This window comes from Oratosquilla oratoria, chromosome 33 (genome assembly GCF_046742065.1).
Source record: "Oratosquilla oratoria isolate Oo_2021 chromosome 33, ASM4674206v1, whole genome shotgun sequence".
In the NCBI taxonomy this organism is placed as follows: Eukaryota; Metazoa; Arthropoda; class Malacostraca; order Stomatopoda; family Squillidae; genus Oratosquilla; species Oratosquilla oratoria.
This window is the reverse complement of record NC_134809.1, coordinates 42,394,948-42,402,447: the sequence shown is the minus strand read 5'-3', so window position 1 is coordinate 42,402,447 and position 7,500 is coordinate 42,394,948. Positions and strand designations below refer to the sequence as shown.

General features: G+C 36.6%; 1 protein-coding gene across 6 annotated transcripts in view; it reads right to left on the bottom strand.

Moving 5' to 3' along the window:
• LOC143017862 (uncharacterized) overlaps positions 1–7,500 on the bottom strand; it is a 406,996-nt gene that overhangs the window by 398,871 nt on the left and 625 nt on the right. The gene's annotated exons all lie outside the window — the stretch shown is intronic.

The following is a 7,500-nucleotide window of genomic DNA, read 5'->3' as shown; positions in this document are numbered from 1 at the left end:
ATATATATGTATATATATATACATCTATATATATACATACATATATATATATACATATATATACATATATATATAATATATATATATATATATATATATATATATATATATATATATATATTGCAAAAATAATCACAAAAAAAACGCGTGAGTAAATGATCATGCAGAAACGGCAGGGAAATTAAAGTTCGGAATACTAAACGTTTTCGTGTATTGCGACATCCTCTGAGGATATCGCAATAGACGAAAACTTTTAGTATTTCGAACTTTAATTTCCCTGTGGTTTCTGCATGATATATATATTATACATATATATACATACATATATATATATACATATATATATATATATATATATATATATATAAATATATATATATATATTATATGCATACATATATATATATATATGTATATATATATTCACGCACACATACACACACACACACACACACACACACATATGTATATATATATATATATATATATATATATGTATATATATATATATATATACGCAGACACACACATATATGTATATATATACATATATATACATATATATATATATATATATATATATATATGTATATATATATATGTTTATATATATTTATATATATATATATATATATATATATATATATATATATGCATATATATATATATATATATAATCCAATTTTGCAGGAGCTTCTGCGTTCACGAGTTTTTTGCTGGCATTCTCGACTTTTCTTATGTTGGCTTGCCGCGTGGTGCTGAGTTCTCTAATCAACTGGCCAAACAACATGTTGGTTAGCCAGTTAATTATTGAACTGAGCACCACGCAGCGCGCCAACACGAAAAAAGTCAAGAATGCCAGCAAATAAAATCGTGGACGCAAAAGCTGCTATAAAGCTCAATGATATTTGCTTAAAAGAGGATCTGCTGCACAACTATAGAAATATACATACATATATATATATATATATATATATATATATATGTATACATATATACATATATATATGCACATATATATATATACATATATATATATATATATATATATATATATATATACACAGTATATATTTGCACACATATAAGAGAGAGATAGAGAGAGAGAGAGAGAGAGAGAGAGAGAGAGAGAGAGAGAGAGAGAGAGAGAGAGAGAGAGAGAGAGAGAGAGAGAGAGAGAGAGAGAGAGAGAGAGAGAGAGAGAGAGAGAGAGAGAGAGAGAGAGAGAGAGAGAGAGAGAGAGAGAGAGAGAGAGAGAGAAAGAGAGTGAGAAAGAGAGAGAGAGAGAGGGAGAGAGATTGAAAGAGAGAGAGAGAAAGAGAGTGAGAAAGAGAGAGAGAGAGAGAGGGGGAGAGAGATTGAAAGAGAGAGAGAGAGAAAGAGAGAGAGAGAGAGAGAGAGAGAGAGAGAGAGAGAGAGAGAGAGAGAGAGAGAGAGAGAGGGAGAGAGAGAGAGAGAGAGAGAGAGAGAGAGAGAGAGAGAGAGAGAGAGAGAGAGAGAGAGAGAGAGAGAGAGAGAGAGAGAGAGAGAGAAAGGAGGGGGGCCGGGAGAGGAAGAGGTGGATTGAGCGAATATTCCTCGATTATCCACTATGAAAGCGCAATTTCGTGCGAGTTTCGTGCAAATTCCCGGAAGTGTGGAAATTGTATGATAAGTGTAATATACTTATCTTCTTCATCAAGATAATTCCCTCGCTTAATTAGAATTATCTCAGTCACGAATTTGACCAAGACATTTGTCGTTGATTTGTTGATGTCTCTTACAATACCGTGCCAAGTATTTGCTTATCATGTAACAAATTAACTAATGATTAAGTTAATCAGTTTAACAATTAATTAAAATCCAGCTGACCAAGAGTAAGAAAATTAGTTTAGACAATATATGGAAAAAATTGGTGCAAAATGGCATGTAAATGTGGCAATATTGTAAGAAAATAATACTAAGAGAAAGAATTAAGTGTAATCAACCACGATTGTAATATATATATATATATATATATATATATATATATATATTATATATATATATACAGTATATATCATTAAGAAGTATATCAACCTGGAGGTTAGAAATGTGTAAATAGGCCAATGCGATGGAGGGGTGAAAGAAGCCCTGGGGAAAGCTCAGTACAGGGAAGGAGGACAGGCTTACTTTACATGCAAGTCTTTTTTCTTTTCTTTTTTTCTTTCTTCCTCTTCTTCTTCTTCTCCTCCTTCTCCTTCTTCTTCCTCTTCTTCTTCTTCTTCCTCTCCTCTTTTCCTTTATTTTATTTTTTGAGCTTGAAAGATCAATTTTCCCTTAAAAATTTTTTTTATTTAAACTCCTCACAAACACATTTTGATTTCTCTAGTGCATATGGCAAAATACAAAGGCTTTGGCACGAAGGGCATGGCCATGTTTTTCAGTAATATCAGAAAAAAATATATTATAATTTCATAGTGACATGTGAAGAGTAACTATCACTTTTATTATCTCAAAACAAATATATAAAGCTATTTTTATTTCGTTGCGGTGATTGCTATTGAGTATAATTTCCTTGGAATTGTTTACTTGATTGCAAAATAACAAGTAAATATCTTTGTGGGTAGACAAATAATAATTTCCCAGGGGGGTACTTGAGAAAAATTAGGAACTTTGGAGGGCTTGAACCGTCGTTATTTAGATGTATGATAATTCAAATAAATATATAATGACCAATGAATTATAAAAACATCATAGTGGCCAGTAAATTTTGAATTTGATAATATTTTGGACATTATATACATGTAATAATAGACATCAAAATTGTATTGGTAACAAAGCAATTGGATTAATTGTAATATTATTCTAAAAGTCAAAACTTGAAGAGCTTTGATTAATGGAAATAGAATATAAAGTTTGCATCATGATAATTTAATTTGCAAACTTACATTTATGATGAAATTTATTAGAATACTAACTTTCAAATATATGCACTATACATGTACTACAGAAACATTACCATTAGTGATGTAGAAAGGTTAAGTGTACATAATCTTGTAGATTAGTGAAATTTACTAGAATATTAACTTTCAAACCTAAGAAGTGTTAGAGAGATGTGAGTCACATAAAATAGTCTCTTAGCCTCCCATTGAATTGAAATAGGTAATTTTGTAAATAAAGCTATTGCAGTGGCTAGAATACTAATTAAAAATTACCCACGTCATCCACATTTGAATGATATTATCAACTTATATATTATTTACAATCTTCTTTACCTTTATGAAGGTAGGTAAAGAAACCTTAGTTTTCTTTTAAGTGTTCTTATTTTTGTTGACACATAACATGCGAGTGCCTAGTGGTTTGGTTAACGATGATATTTACTTGACCAAGCATGGAAACGTACAAGATCTCAGACAATTCTCTTCATCATGACTTAGAACATTATTTTTCAATCAGACTTAGTTGTTCTGATTGTACAAATTTAGTTAATGAATCCTTCATCCTCTGAATCAAGATAGTAGGCCATTTAGATTGGATCTAGTTTGTGAGCAATGCCTTGCCTGTAAGAAGCGTGCATTCAAGTCGAGAAATGAAATCTTATTAATAAACAATCACCTACTGCAGAATCCATAAGTTTGCCAACAAACGTAACACCCAGAAATTTCAGAATAAAACAATGGGACGAGATGGAACAAGCAACCCTACAGCACTCAACCATCCCCAAGCCCCAGGAAAATTGTCGAAAGGAACTACACCGCAGAGAAGAGAATGGTGTGCGCTGAATCGGGCAAGAACTGTGGTCGGAAAAACCAAAACCAACCTGGTAACATGGGAACTCGCCGAGAACACAGCCTGCTGTCAATGCGGACGCCAAAGTCGGACCATGGACCATCATCATCATCTACCTGCCGCCGCCCCCTCTCGAGTCCGATACACATAACATCCCTAAACCTCTGTCAGGTCAACGACAGAGCAAAGGCATGGCTGTCTTTCTGGCGTGACGCGATATGACGATAACTGCAGAATTATTTTATCAATTCAGAAAATACATTGACCGATTTAGAGTACCGCAGAGAAGGACATTTGAAATTTTACTAAAGAGTATAGATTGATCTCTCATTTGTTGCGAACCTAAGATATGGGTACAAATAAAAGCATAAATGAAAGCTGGTTTTGGAATCAATAGGGAAACATATCAAAACATTGAAAAAACAATATTTTGTATTTCGCTGCAGTTATGCGGCTTTTGTTTTCCGAAAACCTTTATCAAAGTATTTCTTGAATCATTGAGAGTGTGATAACCTATTTGGCATCAGTTGTTTATTTGTCAGTATTATACTAAAGGTACCGTAATCTCAATACAAAAGAAAATAACTGACAAGCAATTGTTCAATTACAATTCTTTTCTACTTTGCTGGTCATATAAAACCATATCTAGATGTCAATAAATGCTACCATAAATCATTCAGATGCCTGGAAACCCCTTTATGACGTCATTGCAAAGCAGTTGGTAGATCCTGATTGACTCGGACCTTTGACGATTAGCTGGCTGAACTACGATGATCAAGGGAAAATGCCACAAGAATGAAGAGTATTGAAGTAATTCTGTTACGGCGCTGTGGAGGAAGTTTCCCCTCGACTTTATAAAACTGCCTAGCAGCAGCTAAAATAAACAACAAAGTTGTAAAACGCAGTGAAAGGATTAATGGAGGTACACTCGAGATGATCTTAATCAGGTGCGGATCGTCTTTGGCTTTTTTTTTTAATAAAATCACCTAGCGACAATCAAAATTAATCATAAAAGTCATAAAAACAGTAAAAGTGTTGAATTTTTTTTACTCTGGTCATAACAAAATCTATCGTTCGCCACATTAATGAGAAGGGACCTGCAAAGTAGCAATTTGTGTCGGGATCATAGTACCCACACTTGCCAATTAACATTTTCAGGACGGTCGAAGAGCTTTGTCCATTTTATTTTAGCAAGGGATTTTTTTTTTTTTTTTTTTTTTTTTTTTTTTTTTTTTTTTTTTTTTTTTTTTTTTTTTTTTTTTTTTTTTTTTTTTTTTTTTTTTTTTTTTGTCAAAGGAGGGGACTCCGGTCTGAAGGAAGTCTTGAGCTCCCTTCAAAGCAGGCTCCACCTCCTCAGGTGCATAAAATCTCCTGTTCCTCAGCTGGAATAGAAGATAGCCATTCCGTAGCCGAGGAAGTTGTCACGGATTTGAATGAATTAATGAATTAACCTAACGCCATCCAGGCTCTGAAAGGAAAAATGTCACCCGATATGGAAGCTGTTACTCAAGACAAGTTACAATCCAATTACTATTGAGAAAGGGGGAGATAACGTAGTTATGTCGTGATGTCCAGCCCCACCCGACCAACCATCAAGCAAATCTCCTGTGATCCTCTCCAGCACCCACCACACAAAACCCACCCTCTCTGCTCCCCCCCCCCACACTCCACGCAACCATCAAGCAGCAGCTGCGCTTGCAATGGAGCACATTCGTCTGCCTGTTGCATACGATGGCCTATGATGTTACGTGGTGACACCCCACCCCCCCCCCATCCCACCTGAGAGCACTGACCATGGTTGCATAAGCTAACGCAGGCTGACACAAGGGAAATTTGACACACAGAACCCGGTGGATTGTAGACGGATTATGGTAATCTAGTACTTGATATTCTCAGTCATACTGCAGCGACACCCAAAACTGACCCATGCTATACCAAAAATATGCAAATACACATTTCTTTGAAGCAGTAATACAACTATTTACAAAAAAATTCACTTTGATTACAAAATACTTGAAATTTTTACTTGCACTGTTCCAACATATCATGGGCCAGTTTCGGGTGTCCACATAGTAAGCTTCCGAGTACCGGCAGAGCACGTGACACCGGGAAAGCCTGCACGTGACACGTGACTCTCACAGAAGAGGGCGAACTGAGTGCGTCCCACTGAAAGTTAAGCGGTGTCTTGTTTTACGCGCGGCATCTCGTCACCTATCGACACATTTCGGGTCTCACTAATCGACATCAGCTTCAGTAAATAGTAAAACTTTTATCAATTCATCTACTAGTAACAACATTTTTTCTTTTAAGTTGAATGGAACCGGATGGCGCTAGCCAGAATAAAGTCTCAAAAGAGGACAACAGACTACAAAGGGCTCATACCTCAAGTCTTTGTTTTCAACCCTTTAGACTCCAAACGCTTTCCTCTAAACTAAACAGAATCGCCCAGCAGCAACCAAAACAGTACCTCGAAATAGGACACTAGCTTTTAATGGGGATCAAATTTTGGTAAAAAAGAATAAAAAATAATTTATTAACCACGTAATATGTAACAAATTATGCGATATCAAAATATACTATGAAATACTCCTTAAAACACGAAATGACCGTTCATCCACAAACAGACAGCAGTTTCACGAGTCTCGAAACCACACTTCACATCACTTGTTGATGAATGGAACAGTTGCAACACCGATTAGAGAAACACTGTGTAGCACTACCGTTGTTTACGACACTTGAGGAACACTTTAAAGGGCACGAATTTGTGTTCGGCCACGAAACACTACGAGTAAAACACTTCCTTCGTGATCGTTTCCCGTCACCAAAAAACACGTTTCCGGCAGTCTGTATCAAGAAGTCACATGTTTCATCGTCGCGCAGCTCTGCGCACCACCGGCACGACGTCAAGAAAATAACGAAATTAGGAGTTCAAGGATATGGCGAAGAAGATGAGGAGAAGGAAGCAATTACGGGAAAACGAAGTTAACAGAGGGGTCGGCGAAAGGGAAAAAAGAAAAGAAAAGAGGAAGATGATGATGAATGTCGGGAGGAGGGTGGGCGGGCGACAAAGTTGGCAGGAAGAGGAGGAGCATAGATGAAGCAGGAGGGTGGAAACGAAATTAGCTGAAGGAAGGGAATCTAGGAGACCCCAACTAAAATGACGAGATGCCGCGTAAAACAAGATACCGCGTAAAACGAGGCTGGCGAGAAGATGAATTTATCTAAGTCGTGACCACTTCTGTTCCTCTCTGGTGGGTCCACGAACCAGAAGAGAAGAAATAGGCTGAAAGAGAGATGGAAGAAGGTTTGGGAAAACAAGGGGTGAAAAGGGGAGGGAAAGAAAAAATAGATGAGTTGGAAAAGAGGGATGGGGAAAGGAAAGAAGAATAGGAGAGATATTAGAAAAGCAACGGCAGTGGAAAAAGAAAGCGATGACAGGAGTGAAGACAGTGACAGGGAAGCAAAGGGAACAGAAGGCAAAGGGAAAGGAAAGGAAGAGGAGCGGAAGGAAAGGAGAGAGAGAAAAATAACAGTAGAGAAGTCGAGGTTAAAAGGGGAATTTGGAGGAGAGAAGAGTATAGACAAAGAGGAAGAAGGAGAGAGGCACAAGAGGGACCAGGAGAGGAGACAGGCAAGATGAGGAAAAAGAGGTGAGAGTGTTGTAGACACCAAGCCAAAGAGCGACACTATCAATGGGGAGGGAGGATGGAAACGACAACAGCAACGCGGTTTGAAAGGCTAAACGAGAAA